Source organism: Moschus berezovskii, chromosome 21, assembly GCF_049115385.1.
Source record: "Moschus berezovskii isolate FMDL1 chromosome 21, NW_MosBer_1.0, whole genome shotgun sequence".
Taxonomy (NCBI): Eukaryota; Metazoa; Chordata; class Mammalia; order Artiodactyla; family Moschidae; genus Moschus; species Moschus berezovskii.
Window position 1 is genome coordinate 9,516,451 of NC_142480.1, and position 17,983 is coordinate 9,534,433.

General features: G+C 47.4%; 1 protein-coding gene across 2 annotated transcripts in view; it reads right to left on the bottom strand.

Moving 5' to 3' along the window:
* TUNAR (transmembrane neural differentiation associated intracellular calcium regulator) overlaps window positions 1-17,983 on the bottom strand; it is a 53,595-nt gene that overhangs the window by 14,099 nt on the left and 21,513 nt on the right. Inside the window, exon 1 of one of the 2 annotated variants that reach the window (XM_088829770.1) lies at window positions 13,763-14,249. The exons of the other annotated variant lie outside the window; for it this stretch is intronic. The gene's annotated coding sequence lies outside the window, so the exon portion shown is untranslated. Of the gene's footprint in view, window positions 1-13,762; window positions 14,250-17,983 lie in introns of those variants that run through there. 2 annotated transcript variants of the gene reach the window in all.

The window sequence follows — 17,983 nt, forward strand, 5'->3', positions numbered from 1 at the left end:
TCTAGCAGAAATTCGTTTTTCAAAATACTGCCAGTCTTGGGACTAAATCTGTGCTCCCAGACATGTGGAGAGGTACCACTCATTCAAGACAAAAAGGGGAGAGACTTTCATTCAAATTCTTTCCAGGACTCGCTGACCATCTTCCCAGGAGTGGCTCTGGCTCAACTGTAATTCCCAGTGTTTCTCCATCTCAAGGACATTTTGATATTGCTGGGGGAGGAAGTTTCATTCCATCCTATTTAATAAGGATGAGCTTTTGCCTGGACATTCAGAAACACTGGATGACAAATCCAGTGGATGATGCCAGAGCATTAAAGAACCACTGACATCTCCCTAGAGAACAGACCTCAGTGGTCACTTAAAACACAGCATCCCCTGGGGAACCCATGGACCAGGATTCCCATCAGTATCCTCCGAGCATCCACAGAGCATCTGCCAATAGAAAACCAGGTCCCTTGGGCATCTTGTGACCCAGGAGGGGGAGACATAAACATCACTATGGCACTGGGGAACACACAATGGGGGAGTCCCCACTCACCTGAGAGGCATGCAGGGAATTCTCCCAGGAAGGTGGGAGGAAGCTAAGCTGAGACCTGAATGGCTAGAAGGACTAGTTCAGCCCATCGTAGGAGAAAACTAGGCGTTAGGAGATTGGCAGGTGCAAAGAAAAGGTGAATGTGTGAAAGGCTGCATGCAGTGAGTCTGGGCGATGAAGTATCCCGGTGAGTCTGGGGAGAGCTGAACTCTCAGGGGGAAGAAGAGGCCAGTACAGGGGCTCTTGTAAACCACGCAAAGAGCTTTGGAATTTATTCCACAGACTATGCAATAAGTACATGCAATGAGCACATGCAATAAGTACATATTATTGTCTCAACCATACATATACACCATTTATACATGAGATGGGCTTCCCCAGTGGCTCAGTGGTAAAGAGTCCGCCTGCAACGCAGGAGACACAGGAGATGCAGGTTTGATCCCTGGGTCAGAAAGATCCCTTGAAGGAGGGTATTGCAACCCACTCCAGTATTCTTGCCTGGAGAATCCCATGGACAGAGGAGCCAGGCAGGCTGCAGTCCAAAGGGTCACAAAGAGTCAAGACGTGACTGAGCACGAGCAGGAACACACATGAGAAACTTAGTGAAAAAATTTGAAAAACCCATTTAGCTCCTAAAATCAGACCCCAGTAAATAAAAAATGGGAACTCGCGCTCCAAGATGAAATGTTCGGACCAGGTGGCCTCTAGCTCTGTCTCAGGAAATCAGTCGGGAAGCACTGTCCAAGGGACAGACACCCAGCATCCAGGTCAGGTCCTCTGCAGAAGCTGGGCAAGAGTTCTCCAGAGGAAAAACTGTGAATTTACCCCCGGGGGTTCCAAAAAGCCATCGAAGAAAGAACATTTGTAAAGCATTTAACCTGCTCATCAAAGGTTTCAGTTCAGTTCAGTTCAGTCACTCAGTCATGTCCGACTCTCTGCGACACCATGAATCACAGCACACCAGGCCTCCCTGTCCATCACCAACTCCCGGAGTTCACTCAAACTCATGTCCATCAAGTCGGTGATGCCATCCAGCCATCTCATTCTCTGTTGTCCCCTTCTCCTCCCGCCCCCAATCCTTCCCAGCATCAGAGTCTTTTCCATTGAGTCAACTCGTCGCATAAGGTGGCCAAAGGATTAGAGTTTCAGCTTTAGCAAAGGTTTACAATTGTTATTATTATCATTACTGAGTCCAAGTTTGTATTGCTCATCAGAGACAAGTTGTTGGGACAAGGAATAGCTACTTTATTTGGAAAGCTGGCAGACTGAGAAGATGGTGGACTCATGTCCCAAAGAACCATCTTGCCCGAGTTAGAATTTGGGCTTCTTTTACACCAAGAGGGGAGAAAGTAAAGCCAAACATTTCTTGGTTCTGGTCAGCCTCCAGAAGGGATGTGCTAGTTTCTTCCTTCCTGCAGTTATTCACAGGTGGGCCTGGCCAGGAGGTTTCCTGTGAGCTAAACAAAGGTATTTTTAGCTTAATGCTCATTACCTGGGAGATAGGGTTCCCAGAGATGGGCCATTATGTATAATGTAAGCTTATGGGCATCATCCCTTTAGTGATTAACTTATAATAAAATACAAAGGTTCTCCTCTATTACATCATCATTATCATTGTCTTTTACTAACTGACAAGATATTGCTGGATCTAGCTTTGCACGAGACCCATCATGACGTGACCAGTAACTACTTCTCTAGCTACCCAAGAAGATAACAATCGTAGCTGCTAATCAGTAAGTAAAGGTATGGGCCAAACGCTATATTGTCATCCAGCCTTTCAGCCACTTGAAAAATATTCACTGAGCACCTTCTATGTGCCAGGTCCTATTTGAGAGTACTGGGATACAGCAGCAGCAAAAAGAAGTGCTTGTCCCCTTTAAGAGACACGGAATTGAGACTCAAAACAGTTACTGAACACCTACAACATGCCTGGCACTGCCCTAGGCACTAGGGATATGGCAGTGAATAAAACAAAGAACTCAAAAACTGAGTCAGGATCGAACCCAGCGGCCAGAGTACGGCCCACCCCCTGCCTCCCTCTCATGCCTCTCACTCTGGTCCTACAGCCCCCTCCCTTAACTCCCACCGTGTTCCCTAACCTCAGTGCGCATCTGCCCACTCTCTTCCCAGCTTGGACAACTGCCATTCATCCATTCAGATTCAGCAGCCTCTCTCCAAGGATCCCTTCTTGATGTCGGGAGGCCCACTGCGTTTTGAGCACCTCCAGTCCTATTCTGTAACCACCCCTTTATCTGGGTCCTTCCTGACTCAACTGTGAGCTCCTGAGCCTGGTTCATCTCTGTGTCCCAGCCTTCCCCCACCTGGCCTGGAGTTCTAACGGTGCTCAGTGTACTGAAATAGCAAGCGAATGACTGAATGAAAAGATGGACTCAAGGGAGCCTGGGGAAGCCCAGGGCATCCTTCTTCTCTCGTCTGCCATCTACAAACAGTGACACCATTTGCACTCAGAGTGAGCGATGGACAGACTGGGAGCAGCCTCCTACCTGCTCCTAACCCGGGGAAGAGCCTGGGCAAATCTCTCTGCACTCAGCTCACCCATGTGATCAAGGAGAGTGTGGGTCCAGATAATAAGCTATGGGGGCCGTCGTTGGCAGATGGACTTGCTTTCTTTCCCACCTTGACGTCTGACGAAAGGAGGCTTAGTTTACTATGCGGAGGGTAAGAAAAGTTTAAATACTGATATAAACAGAAAAAAAAGCTCCCTGTACTAACCCTTAAGGGTAAATTAATCAGTCTTTCTCTTGCTCAGATGAGAGTACACTTTTTAGTTTTGGCAAGAATGAAATATATCAGCATAGACTTCCCTGAGATCATCAGGTAGCTCCGGGTCAAGAATGCTTAACCTCAGCAGTGGAAACAAGACACCAACCCCACCAGCCAGACCACATCTGCTTGCCTGCTTCTCCCTCTGGGCCACGGACCACACCTGCCAGGAGAACCCACTCCCAATTCTCAGGAGAAGCAGGAAGTAGGGAAACAGGTGGGGACTCTGGGGAGCTGTATCTGAGTTCCAGTTTGGCCCCCAATGAGCTGTATCACCTTAAATACATTATCCTCTGTCTCCAAGTCCTCATCTGTAATCAATTCAAGATGGACACAAACCTTGACTTTCAAGAAACAAATATTTTCCAACAGTGGAGGGTAAAGCTTACTGGAGGGAAAGCTGGCAACACCCAATAGAACCGCATGTGCATTTATCTGCCAAGCTGGCAAGCTCAGTCCTCGGACAGGGCTCTGAAGATAATGCCCAGCACTGCAAAAATATCCGTGCGGTTTATTCAATGCAACATCACTGGAAAATGCAAAGATGTGAGAAGCAACCTGAACACTCAGACACAGGAGGGGAGCTGAAGGAACTCTGGCAGAGCCACATGGTGGAGTGCTATGCAGCCGTAAAGGAGGAAGGCAAAAGAGAGATACGAACTAATTTGGGGACCATTCCAGGACATACGGTTAATTAGAAAAGCAGAGAGTGAGAGTGGAATGCTACAATTCATCCAAGAATGAGGCTCTAAGATATACAACCTGCTCATCAGTACACAGGAGATACAGGAAGGCTAAACTAGAAACGAAAGGGATGGACTACTAGAGGAGGTAAGAAAGGGGCCGAGAGAAGTCGAGGGTGAGATCAGACTGGCAGGGATGAAGAGCGACTGACATGTCTCCGAGTTGGTCCAGATCGGACGGAGGAGCACTGTGATGTTTCCTATGACCTTCATATGCACACAAAAAAGCAACTAAAAACAAACAAGATGTGAGAGGCACTCAAAATAGAGTGTCAGCGCTAACAAAAGGACCACATCACTATAAATAAATATCGTAACCACACTGAAGAGGGTGGGAAAGAAAAGCATTAGCTTCACTGACTTTGGGAAACCATGTCTGAATGTGGACAGTGGCACTGAGGGCAGGAGACAAGTGCTGCCATCACTTAGCAAACGCGTTTCTAATAGGGATGTGGGTCAGCAATCCTGAAACTACTCTACACTGGAGTTAAACAAATGTATCTGAGATCATGAGAACTGGGCTTCTCCCTGCTGGCGAAAGGAATTGCAAATAAGGAAAGGAGAGAAGGTTAAACAAACCTTGTGCTGTTGGGCTGGAATTAGAGCTATCAGGACAGACTTATGGTTTTTAAGAGACATACAGGTAGGTGGATACAGAAATACAGACGAGGATATATCCATGTGTGAGTGCGTCGCCATGTAATTCCCAGCTGTGTCCCTGGGAGGGTCTGAACGCAGTGACACTTCAGGAGCAATGAGCACAGCCAATATCCAATGAAAGGAACCAGGGCCCTTGGAGAAGTGGCTTGCCGCCGGATTTGGGAAAGGAAAATACAAGATAACTTTGAACATCTTAGGACTTGAAAAAAATAAAGAAATGCTCACCAAAAAAATGAGTGGGTCTGGTCAAAAACACAAGTGCAAAACTGAAGGTGTTCCCAGTATGAGGTCAAAGCTGGAACAACATAAGCAATAAAATATATAGCCACAGTAACACATCATAGCTTATCAGTTCAGTTCATTTCATTTCAGTTCAGTCGCTCAGTCGTGTCTGACTCCTTGCGACCCCATGAATCACAGCACGCCAGGCCTCCCTGTCCATCACCAACTCCCGGAGTTCACTCAAACTCATGTCCATCGAGTCGGTGATGCCATCCAGCCATCTCATTTCTGTCATCCCCTTCTCTTCCCACCCTCAATCCCTCCCAGCATCAGACTCTTTTCCAGAGTCAACTCGTCACACGAGGTGGCCAAAGTATTGGAGTTTCAGCTTTAGCATCAGTCCTTCCAATGAACACCCAGGATTGATCTCCTTTAGAATGGACTGGTTGGATCTCCTTGCAGTCCAAGGGACTCTCAAGAGTTTTCTCCAGCACCACAGTTATCATAGAATAACTTACAGAATAAAGTAAATATCCAGGGGTCTATATAGCTATAAATAACCACATAAACAAATAAATGGGGGAGAAAGGACGGTTCTTTCTTACAGTAGAATTCCAAGTAATAAAAGCAAAAATAAAGAAGGAAATAGAAAATTATCATTAGGCAAATATTATAGTAATAACTGTTGCAGAAAAGACCCCTTGATGGATGCTAAAATTAATGGATGAAAATTTAAGGAGAAATAGCATTTGCTTAGTCTCCTGGGTAAAGTACCTCCCCTCGGACATCTATTAATTTGAAAAGAAAGATAGGAACTTGACAGTGGAGAAGCCTGGCAGACAGCACCTTAAACAAGTGACCAAGGTCAACATGACCAGTGATGAGACCCGGACACTATGAACATCTGATAGGAGACAGCGAGCAGGACACAGCGTTGCCTCTGTGGGACCCCTGCCCAAAGTGGACCCCCTCGGTCCAAACCAGACAGAACATCACACAAACCCAAACCGAGGGTCATTCTACAAAATAACTGATCAGTGTTCCGCAAAAGGGCCAAGATCACGAAACGCCAGGAAAGACAGAGTAACTGTTACAGGCTGGAGGGGACAAGGGAGCCAGGACCACTAAGGGGTGTGGGATCCTGGGTGGGACACCGGAACAGGAAAGAACCTTCGTGGGAAACCTGCTGACATCAGAGGAAGGTCTGAGGTTTAGTTAGTAGCTGTGCACGATGCTCTCTGCCTGGGTTTGCTCACTGCATGCTGACCATGCAAGACGTGAACTTGAGGGGAAGCTGGGGGAGGAGAACTCTGTGCTATTTCCGCTACTGTAAGTCTAAATTAGTTTTTTAAGAGGTAATGTTTAGCATCATCATTTGATTACTTCACAACTGCTTCAGCCAGCTCACCAGGCCTTTGCCGGGCCCTACAGAACTGTCTGTGGCATGTGTGTGGGCATGCTCAGTTGTGTCCGGCTCTTTTCCGACCCCGTGGACTGTAGCCTGCCAGGCTCCTCTGTCCATGGGATTTCCCAGGCAAGAATACTGGAGTGGGTTGCCTTTTCTGTCTCCAGGGGATCTTCCCGACCCAGGGATCAAACCCGTGTCTCCTGCATCTCCTGCACTGCAGATTCTTTACCACTGAGCCACCTGGGAAGCCCTGCTAAAGTGTCAGTCGCTCTGTGGGGGTTGGGAAGGGCACTAATCCTTGGTGAAAGGAGCTCCAGAACTGAAGGGAACCTGTGGCACATTTGAACGTCCTCAGCCAGGGCTGGGGTCCTCAGGGGTCCACAATCAGTCTCTGCAGAGATCCCAGACTGGGTTGCCCCTCAGCTCCCCAACTCCCCTGCAGACACCCTACCCACCCCGCGCCCTGCTTCTCAGGAGCACCCTGGACTCAAGGCCTCCGCCTCTCAGGGGCTGAGTCTCAGGGCCCTGGGTTCCGGTCACTTGAGAATCTGCATTTCCGGACTGACAATGAGGCCTGGCCAGCACGCACCTGTGCTATGCTTTGAACGAGGCCTCTGCCTGAGCGCAGCTCCTAGTTCCTGTCTGAGAAGCCTGCTCGGTGACCCCGGGCCTGGGCTGCTGCTTTCGGGTCTGTCCTCATCCTCCAAGAAAAGAGTGCTTTGCTCCAGAAGCTGACTTGCAGCTGGTGCTCTGCTCCTGAGGCCGGAGGGGTCAGGCTGCCACCTTCCCAAGTCCGGCCTGTGCCCGCCTGCCCCTCAGCCCTGCCCATCTTGTGGCATGTACCCCACTGCCCAGTGTCCCACAGACCCCCAGTGCCAACTGCTTGCCGGCCTCAGTCTGTCTACCAGACCACCTTTCCCAGCTCCCCAAAGATGCAGGTCCCGGCCAACCACTCAGGCAGAGCAGCGTATCTCCAGGTGTATCAGGCAAGACCCCAGATCTATTCTCAGGGAACTAGCAGAACCCACATTACATGGAAGTGAGCCGTCAAACACATCTACAGCCCACAGCATCTGCCAAAACCCTCTTCCCCAGCTGCAGTGGGTCACAGATAACCACAAAGCCTCTGACACACTCTACCCCGGAGAGGCCGGATCCGTGCCCCCTCCCTGGGGTGACAGCACATAACTGGCAGTGACCCTGTGCCAGTTTCTGGGCCCAGCCTTAAGACATTGGCGGCTTCCACTTCCTACCCTCTGGAACACTGCACTCTGGGGGAAGCCAGATGCCTCGAAAGAAGGTCAACATCCCTTGGATTGCCTGCTGCAGAGAAGCCCAATCCTGGCCCGTGGAGAGGAATGAGGAAAGAGAGGCCGAAAACCCTGGCTGTGCCAACCGCCCCACCCAGGTACCAAATGTCTGAGCAGATGAACCTTCAAACTACACGACTCGAATGCAGGAGTCCTCACGCGGGAACCACTCCATCAAGCCCAGTCCACCCACAGAGCCTTAAGAGATAATAACAACTTCTGTCTCAAGCCACTAAGTTCTGGCTGGTTGTGCAGACGATGACATGGTTGGATGGCATCACCAATTCAACGGATATGAACTTGGGCGAACTCTGGGAGATGGTGAGGGTCAGGGAGGCCTGGCGTGCTGCATGAGGTCACGAAGAGTCAGACACGACTTAGTGACTGAACAACAATGATGGCAACGCAGCAAGAGATAACACTGGCTGAAAGAGGCTTTTGTTTGCAACCCTCCAGGAGAAAGAGCTTGTCTTCTTCAAGTAACAGGAAGTGATTACAGCAGAATTTGACAGTTAAACAGGCAGACAGAGTCTTCTGGGAGAATAGCAAAGATCATGAACATCAGTTTTCTCATTTGTAAAGTGGGTGTCATAATTCCCCAGGGAGTCGGATAAGAACTGGGTGACCAAGCTGGCTATATCTGAGATCTGTGTCCACTGTGTGTCACTGGGTATGTGTGGGGGGCTTCATTCTGAAATCCATGGATCTGAGTTCAAATAGATCCAGAGACCCAGCAGGGACTCAGGGTGTCTAGTCTGGCTGCCCCTCACCTGGACAGTCCCACTTGGCTAAGCCATCATCGCTCACTTCCTGCTGGCCAAGGGAACTTGACCACACTGAAGGCAGTCAGTGTGGAGCATGGGGTGATGGAACCCTTCCTAGGAGACAGGCAGTGTTCTGGGCACTTCACATCCAGGGACCATTTTAACCCTCATAACATATCAAGCAGCAAAGTTAGGCCAGTGAGAGGAAGGGACATCCCAAAGCAGGTCCCACAGCTGGGAGGTGTCAAGAGACCCGGACACACATCTGGCTTTAAGCCTACGGTCCCAGGTACACTGTTCTATTGCTTCCTGGCAAAGGGCCACAAACCTCCCTTCCTCCATTCATCTCTGAGCCTCAGTTTTCCCGGTGTACAAAATATGATGAGAACACCTACCTGCCAAGTGTTGTCCGGATTAACGAGAACTCACCTTGGTGCCCAGCACACCTCTCTCCCTCTCTCCCCACCACCACACTTTGTGGGTGAAGGTTGCAAATAAAGGATATCCCTGATCCTTGGAAGAAAAGCTATGACAAATCTAGACAGCAAACTAGAAGGCAGGGCATCTCTGTGCCAACAAAGGTCCATATAATCAAAGGTACAGTTTTTCCAGTAGTCATGTATGGATGTGAGAACTGGACCATAAAGAAGGCTGAGTACTGAAGAACTGATGCTTTCGAATTGTGGTGCCAGAGAAGACTCTTGAGAATAACTTTAGACAGCAAAGGAGATCAAACCAGTCAGTCCTAAAGGAAATCAACCCTGAATATTCATTGGAAGGGCTGATGCTGAAGCTGAAGCTCCAATACTTTGGCCACCTAATGTGAACAGCCGACTCACTGGAAAAGACCTTGATGCTGGGAAAGATTGAGGGCAAGAGGAGAAGGGGACAACGGAGTATGAGATGGTTGATGGCATCACCAACTTGTGGGACAAGCAAACTCCGGGAGATAGTGAAGGACAAGGAAGCCTGGTGTGCTGCAGTTCATGGGGTCGCAGAGTCAGACATGACTTAGCAACCAAACAACAATTGAGAAAATGTATGTTCCTTAATCTCCCCAAAAAGTCACACAAGGGAAAGGTCAATCCTTTTAAGGAAACTCAACGTGAAAATCTTGATTGGATGAGGAACAAAAGCAGCTGAAGTGACTGTGAAGGAATGTGGGCCCTTCCTCCTGCAGGGGACATGGAAGCAAAAGTCTCTATTCTTTGCCCTTCATCCTAGTCCAGGCTGAAAAGCTTAACTAGCATATGAAAAGGATGTGGCCAAAAAGTCCTTTAAAGCAGGTCCCCAAACCTTTGGGATCTCATGCCTGATGTGATGATGATAGAAATAAAGTGCACCATAAATGTAATGAATCATCCAGAAACCACCACGCCCCCACCCCACAGTCCATAGAAAGATTCTCTTCCACGATAAACTGGTCCCTGGTGCCAAAACGGTCGGGGACTGTGGCTTTAAAGAAGTGAGTTCCTCACCCCATCTCCTGATTACCCAGCACTTGTGTGTCCCCCTTTCTCAATGCCCCTGGGAGAGGTCCCGGGGTTTCCGGAGGACACAACACAGTGCCTGTAATTGAGATTTCTTAGCACTCAGGTCTTGCTGAGCAAACAGCTCAGCCAGCTAGCTGTGGATCAACAGCCCATATTTCATGAATATTTTTCTTTGGAGGGTTGTACCCATCAACATTTCACTTTCTCAGGAGCATTTGCATTTTAATGTGAATTTTTTCTCGACACGACCAGACAGCTGGGTGGGTTTTACCATCGACTGAGATACCAAAATCCCATCTCTGCATATGGATTTTCCAAGGGTGTTTGTGTCCTGGCTGGAAATAACATCCGTCTGAATGATAGCTTTTCTGAAGAAGCTGCTACTGACATGCAGAGAAAAGTAAGGGTTACAATTTTGATCCAATATGTGTATAAAACTAATGGAGAAAAAAAATTTTTAATGGATTTTGCTATCAGGGCTCATCCTCCCCGAAACACGTATAATATAGCTCCTGCCTACCTGTCCAAATTCTTCCTATGCTCCTTCTCAGTCTTTCCTGAACCAACTGCACCCTCAACCCTTTTGGCAAATACCACCCCAGACCCTTTGCACTTGACGTTTCCTCTATCAGACACCTTGACCAAACTTTTGTGCTGACTTGCTCCTACAGTATTCCAGTCTTGCTCAGATAATCTGCCATCAAAGAGCTCTTCCTGGCTACCCCATCTGTAAAGGTCCTACCTCTTCACCCTTCATTCACATATCTACCTTATTTTCCTCAAGGTACTGATCATGACCTGAAAGCACATTATTTTTATTCTTCCTCCTCTTCCCCACTTGGAAGATTAGCCACATGAAGGCAGTCTTGTCCTCCAGCGAAGCCCCAGTGCCAAGAACAAAGTCAAGTGAACTGAAGAGACTCCATAAGTTGCTTTAAACAAATGCACATGTGCCCATTTTCCAGATGATACAGTTGTGGCTAACTGGGGATAACGATTTGTCCATGACAGCAGGATCCACTGCTGTCAGGATCCACAGCAGGATTACACTGTCGTGAGCCCAAATCTATCAGATTAACTCCTACAGTCTGTATTTGCATACCTTCTTTCTTTTTTAAATTATTTATTTGGCCATGGCAAATCTTAGTCGCAGCATGTGGGATCTTCGTTGCATTATGTGGGATCTTTTGTTGCAGTGCAGAGTCTCTAGTTGCAGCATGCAGGTTTAGTGGCTCTGGGGCATGTGGGATCTTAATTCCCTGACCAGGGATCGAACCTGCATCCCCTGAATTGCAAGACAGATTCTTAACCACTGGACCATCAAGGAAGTATCTATATTGGCAGAATTCCTGTTTCCTGAACCCAAGCACATTGGCTCCCTTGACATCTCCAACACCAATACCATCCACATGGGGGCTGGTGCCCAGAAGATGCTCAGGCAACATCTGCAGAAAGAAGTCTGAATGCATGAGCAGGATTCCCTGGCTGTGATTCACATGGGGCAGAGGAGACGAGAACATCAAGGGTCTTCCCATCTGACCACCCCCGGTCGCTCAACCCCTTTCTAATATCTTTCCCCCAGGGGTGCCCAGATTTCTGCTGCAGCAACTCAGGGCTGCAGGAATCACCACCTCCCACGAGCAATCGCTCTCATCAGAAAGTTTTTCCAACAGCCAGACGACAGATAGCTTGTGCTCCTTTCTCTGCTAAGCAGATGACTTCTGGAACTCTTCCTTGAATCGCTTCCTACCCGTCTCAAATGTTATGTTAGAAAATAAAAGAGAGAATCAATAAATGATCGCTGAAGATAAAAGGCTGGGGGAAAACACACTCTTAAAAAGCTAAAGAAGGCCGAAAAAGAGAGAAAAAAGAATTTAAGAAAAGCACTTGTAAACCGTGTGCCCTCAGTCCTGTCTGTCTGCACATAAAACAGACCAGAACTTCCCACTACGAGATTGTTTGTCTGTCCATAAAATAGGGATGTGAGCCAGATGGGTTCACTGCTTCTAAAGGCAGTACTGCCCCTCTTTTACTGCCTTTTGTTAGATGCTGACAGGTAATCTGAAATCCAACACCACTTGCCCTTCTGGGACTATTCTCTGCCTGGGACCGTGAGCACCATGTCCTACACGCAAACAGCTGACATGGATGAGCACTGTGTCCAGGCCACCCAATCACTGCCTAGCACAGCCCAGTACACAAGGCAGCCTCTGTCTGCAACCTTCATCCAACAGACTTACAGCTCTCCAAGGGGACAGAGGGTGGGGGAGGGATAAATTCAGAGTCTGAGTTTAGTAGATACAAACTACTATTGATAAAACAGATAAACAACAAGGTCCTACTGTATGGCACAGGGAACTATACTAAATATCCTGTAATAAATCGCAATGGAATAGAACATGAAAAAGAATATATGTATGTATAACTGAATCACTTTGCTATACACCAGAAACTAACACAACATTGTAAATCAACTATGCCTGCGTGTTAAATAGCTTCAGTCATGTCCAACTCTGCGACCCCATGGGCGGTAGCCCACCAGGCTCCTCTGTCCATGGGATTCTCCAGGCAAGAATACTGGAATGGGTTGTCATGCCCTACTGCAGGGGATCTTCCCAACCCAGAGATACAACCTCCATCTCTTACGTCTCCTGCATTAGAAAGCGGGTTCTTTACTGCTAGCGCCACCTGGGATGCCCCCAAATACTCCAATTTTAAAAAAAAGGGAAAATAAAAAGGAATCCAAGGCTCCAAATGGCAGACTCCCCCGCTGCCCTGGGCTCAGCCCGCTGGGGCCCAGCGACCCTGGAACAGGACTCTCCCTTCTGCAGCTCTGGCCCCGGCTCTGTTCTCAGCCATATCCTGCCATCCTCACCCAGTAACATTCAGCTCTTGCTGTGCAGGAGGCTGAGACTCATGCTGAGGGCAAAGACTGCCCCCTCCCACCCCTTGTAATTAGCCCTGTTCTATGCTTACAGAAAGATTTCACACACATTTGCGGAAACAAAAACCATCAAGGAACAGCCAAAAGCTCCCGATACGTGCCTCCATCTTGGATCCCCTGTGATCTGAGGACCTTCCGAAGCTGAACGGCTCCTGTGAATTTCCTATAAGTAACTGTACTGTTTCCTCTCCACAAGTCAGAACATTCTAAGGAGAAAGCCCTCACTAGGAGAAGAGGAGGGTAAGTGAACTGAAGTACCCATGGTTGATGTTTACTCCACGTTTTCCCAATTTTGCACCTTATCTGGAGTCATGAACCCCTTTGAATTCTTCCCTAGGCAGGCAGAAAGCCCTGGGTACCTAGGAGTCCTTCTAGGGGGTGCTGGTACACTGGTACACTGGGGTGCCCACGTGGCCTCCTCAATGAGAGGGTCTCCTGTCCTGAGAGGGAGGGGTTGCAGGGAGCCTGGGAGTAGATTCTGCAGGCCTCCCACCTAGGGAAAGGATGGGGGGTCTGGGAGAAGTAACCAGCCCGGGACTGATCTGCACGTCCCCTGACAAAACCACGGGACTCAAAGGAACTCAAGCAGACCTCCTCCTGGGGCAGCAGTGACTAGTGCATGGGAAATCTGACCCCAGTCATAAAGGAAATGAGAGAAAACGAGAAAAAAAGCAAGCATCTACACCTGTGCAAAGCGTGGGACATGTCCCTGTCCAGCTGTGTGACTGAGGCTGGCCACTCCCTCTTTGCAGGTCTAGCTGTTTCCATCTTTAAATTAAGTGAGGTGGACAAGATACCAGACCATCTATGGGGCTGCTTCCAGCTCCTGCATCCCATTATTCAATAGCCTCAGTCAGGAAATATACGAGAGAGTAGATTGGGATCAGAAAGCCAGGCACCTGTTGACGCCACCAGCATCTGCCAGCAGAAATAACTCTTCCTCCTTTGCCGAGAAGCCGGGCCAATTGCTCTCCCCGGTACTGCACGAGGCATGCTGCATCTCACTGATACTCTGATGACCCTCGGCCTCTTCTGCTACACTTGGTAGGATGAGAAATGCGTCTTACTTCTTTCTGGATGGCCAGCACCTAGCACAGGGCGTGGCATGCTGTGGGCACACAATAATACTTGATGGGTGGGGCTCCAGCTAATCCCCAGGATGGCTCACAACACCCACTCTGGTGGGGACTGCTGACTGTCTCACCAAGTCCAAGGTCTTCTTTTCCCTGGTACACAGCCAGGCTTCATTTCCCATCCGTCTTGCAGTGAAGTGTGGCCACGTGACTGGGATCTTACCACCGGATGCGAGCGAAGTGATGCGTGCCAGGGCTTTGGGAGGTGGAGCAGTCGAGCTGCCCTCTTTGTTATTCTTCCAGCCTGGGACAAATGGCGAGAAGGTCTTAAGAGTATGGAGAAGTCCCAGATGAGGAAGTTGGGTCCCTGCGCCGCCGCCTAGAGGAGAGTTGTCCACCCACCAGGCACACCCACTGGACCGTTTATGCATGAGAAATAAACTTCCAGTGTATCTGAGACAGTACGTTTCGGGGTCATTTGTTATAGTCCTTCTGTTTGCCCTAACATCCTCTCTGCCCTTTTAAGAAGGGAAAAGAAAACTGTTGAATTGCAAAAGGGGAAAGTTACAGAAAAGCTGATGCATTTGCAGCGTTTCCTTTAGAACTGGTGTTTCCAGGGCTCTGAGGATCAAATCTCTTGTCCGCTTATTGACACACAGATGCCACCCTTTTCCCACAACCTATGGTTAGCAGAAAATGCCAGCGCTCCAACAGTCAGCAAAGTGAATGAGTCTGGGCCTAAAATCAATCAAGTCTCTTGAAAAACAGGTACTGAAGACCTACTCGTTATAAAGCACTGGGATGGACGCCCTAAATTTGCGGTCTGTGTTTCCAAACCCTAAATCAGTCTGTGTGGTCTGAAAGCCACAAGTACAATCAGCACAGCCAGAGGCGGCAGATAATAACTGACATTGACAGAGCCCCAGGACTGCTAAGAAGGAGGGAGTCAGAGGGCAGGGCATCCAGACATAAAAGCTACAGACCTTTCCATGGGGTGAGGCCTCAGTCATATATGAAAAGAGAGAAGCACTCAGCTACCAAGAAACAGAGTTTCAGAGAAGAGCAGATCAGAAATCACATGGTTGGGGTGCACCAGCTGTGCTCTTCCTCCTCCTGTGACCTTGGCCATTTCCTCAGATTTTCTGAGTCTGACCACTTATCTGCCAGGGAAGAAACTTACAACAGCTGCTAGATTTTTCTCAACTCCAGATAAACAGGCACATGAGCAAACGGGCAACACGAGAGAAAGATCTGGATAAGCAAACACAACAACTGACCTTGGAGGAGAGAAATAACTCATGGGTTAAAGCAAATAATTTTTCATTCATATCCCACCACTCAGCATAATAATAGTTAGGAAACAGAAATAGATCTCCTACCAGGAAAAGGAGCAGTCAGATAATAAGGGAAAGCTCTTAGGATTTAAAAATATTTCAGCAAAGATGTTTTCAAAAAGTAATTTTAAAAGATGGACTGGAAAATGAAATCAACAAAATCTAGAATAAATAGCAGAAAGTCAAAGAAATAAGAAAATAAGAGAAAAAAAAATGTAGAAATACCTTGATCCATTTTGGAAGGTTTAAGAGCCAACAAGGGGTTCAGAAATGCAGAATGGACACAAATTAGAGATATGTTAAAAAATCAAATATATTAGGATCTCCCAGAGCTAAGGGATGAAGTCTTCAATTTACAGGAGTCCGTTTAGTGTCCAGAGCAATGAATGAATGAAGAGTATCCTCATGTAACGTATAAATTCGAAGGGTGAGGAAAAATTGCTAAAATCTGCTGGGAAAGAAAAGCAGGAAATAGACTACACGAAAGCCTTTGACCATGTGGATCACAATCAACTGTGGAAAATTCTTAAAGAGATGGGGCTTCACTGGTGGCTCAGAGGGTAAAAAATCTGCCCGCAATGCAGGAGACCCAAGTTCAATTTCTGGGTTGGGAAGATCCCCTGGAGGAGGGCATGGCAACCCACTCTAGTATTCTTACCTGGAGAATTCCATGGACGGAGGAGGATGGTGGGCCACAGTCCGTAGGTCACAAAGAGTCGAACATGACCGAGTGACTAACACTTTCACTTTCACATTTTACCAGTCTCCTGAGAAACTGTATGCAGGTCAAGAAGTAACAGTTAGAACCAGATATGGAACAACAGACTGGTTCAAAACTGGGAAAGGAGTTCATCACGGCTGTATACTGTCACCCTGCTTATTTAACTCATATGCAGAAATGCTGGGCTGGATGAAGCCCAAGCTGGAATCAAGATTGCCAGGAGAAATATCAAAAACCTCAGATATGCACATGATACCACTCTAATGGCAGAAAGTGAGGAGGAACTAAAGAGACTCTTGATGAGGTTGAACAAGGAGATGGGAAAAGCCAGCTTAAAATTCAGCATTCATAAAACTAACATCATGGACACCGGTCCTTTACTTCACAGCAAACAGATGGGGGAAAAATGGAAACAGTGACATTTTATTTTCTTGGGCTCCAAAATTATTGTGGACAGTGACTGCAGCCATGAAATTAAAAGACCCTTGCTCCTTGGAAGGAAAGCTATGACAAACCTAGATAGCATATTAAAGAACAGAGACATCACTTTATCAACAAAGGCCCATCTAGTCAAAGCTATGTGTTCTCCAGTGTTCATGTACGGATGTGTGAGTTGGACCATAAAGAAGGCTGAGCGCCAAAGAAATGATGCTTTTGAACTGTGGTGTTGGAGAAGACTCTTGAGAGTCCCTTGAACTGCAAGGAGATCAAACTGGTCAATCCTAAAGAATATTCAGTCCTGAATATTCACTGGAGGGACTGATGCTGAAGCTGAAGCTCCAACACTTTGTCCACTTGATGTGAAGAGCTGACTCACTGGAAAAGACCCTGATGCTGGGGAAGACTGAGGTCAGGAGGAGAAGGGGACGACAGAGAATGAGATAATTAGATGGCATCATTGAAACAGTGAGTTTGAGCAAGCTCTGGGAGATGACAGTAAAGGACAGGGAAGCCTGGTGTACTGCAGTCGACGGAGTCGCCAAGAGTCAGAGACGACTTAGTGAGTGAACAACAACAGAAAATCTACAGGGGATCTGGAGTCAAACTTCTCATCAGCAAGGTAGAAAGCTCCAAAACTTTCCAGATTCTTTAGGAAAATGATTTTTAACTAGAAGTCTGCCCTCAGTATAAAATACAGCCATTTTCAGACAGTTTAGTTTCCAAGTATCTTTTCTTAGGAGACCCCAACCTTGGAAAGCAATAAAGGGAAACCCAGATGATCTCAAGGGAGCAGAGATGCAGAGGAAGCAGCTTGGTTCAGCAACAGAGAAGGTCTTGAGAAGACAAAAAGCAAAAACAAAAAACTGGGAGAGCAGGTGGTATAAAAAATAGGTAGAGTATGAAAAAATGAAGATATGATAAACACAGATAAAGCAAGAAGGAAAAAGACAGTGAGAAATTCCAGCGAGGAGGATAAAACAAAACACAAAACCCTGCATAATAAGGTCATTATCCAAACAAAAATACGGCATGATTTTAAACAGTGGAGAGAGCACAAGCAAAGAGAATCCACCTGAACCTGTTATGGATCATTCAGCCATGAGGGACCCAGGGCAGAAGCTGATCTTTGGAGGAAGCAATGGAATCCCAGGACACGGTCTAACCCAGCATCAGACACTTCTGATAGAGCAATTATTACATCAAGTCACCTGTTGGTTTTGATTTTTAGAGTCAATTTACAACAAAGCATATGGCAGAAAATACAGGACAGGAGGTAAATATAAACAGCCCCAATGTAACATCAACCATAGAAAGCGTGTGATTCTGAATCTGAGAGGAAAGGCCAGAAGAACGGCAAGACACTGATAACCTCAACTTCCAAAATGTGGAGACGGAAGCGTCATGAAAGGGTAACGGGGAGGACATTTATATAAACAAGTAAATAAAAGCACTAGAGGAGCTGTTTGAACCTCACTTGCAAATAGCTTTTTTCCCCAAAAAAATTTACTTATTTTTAATTGAAGGAGAATTGCTTCACAATACTGTGCTGGC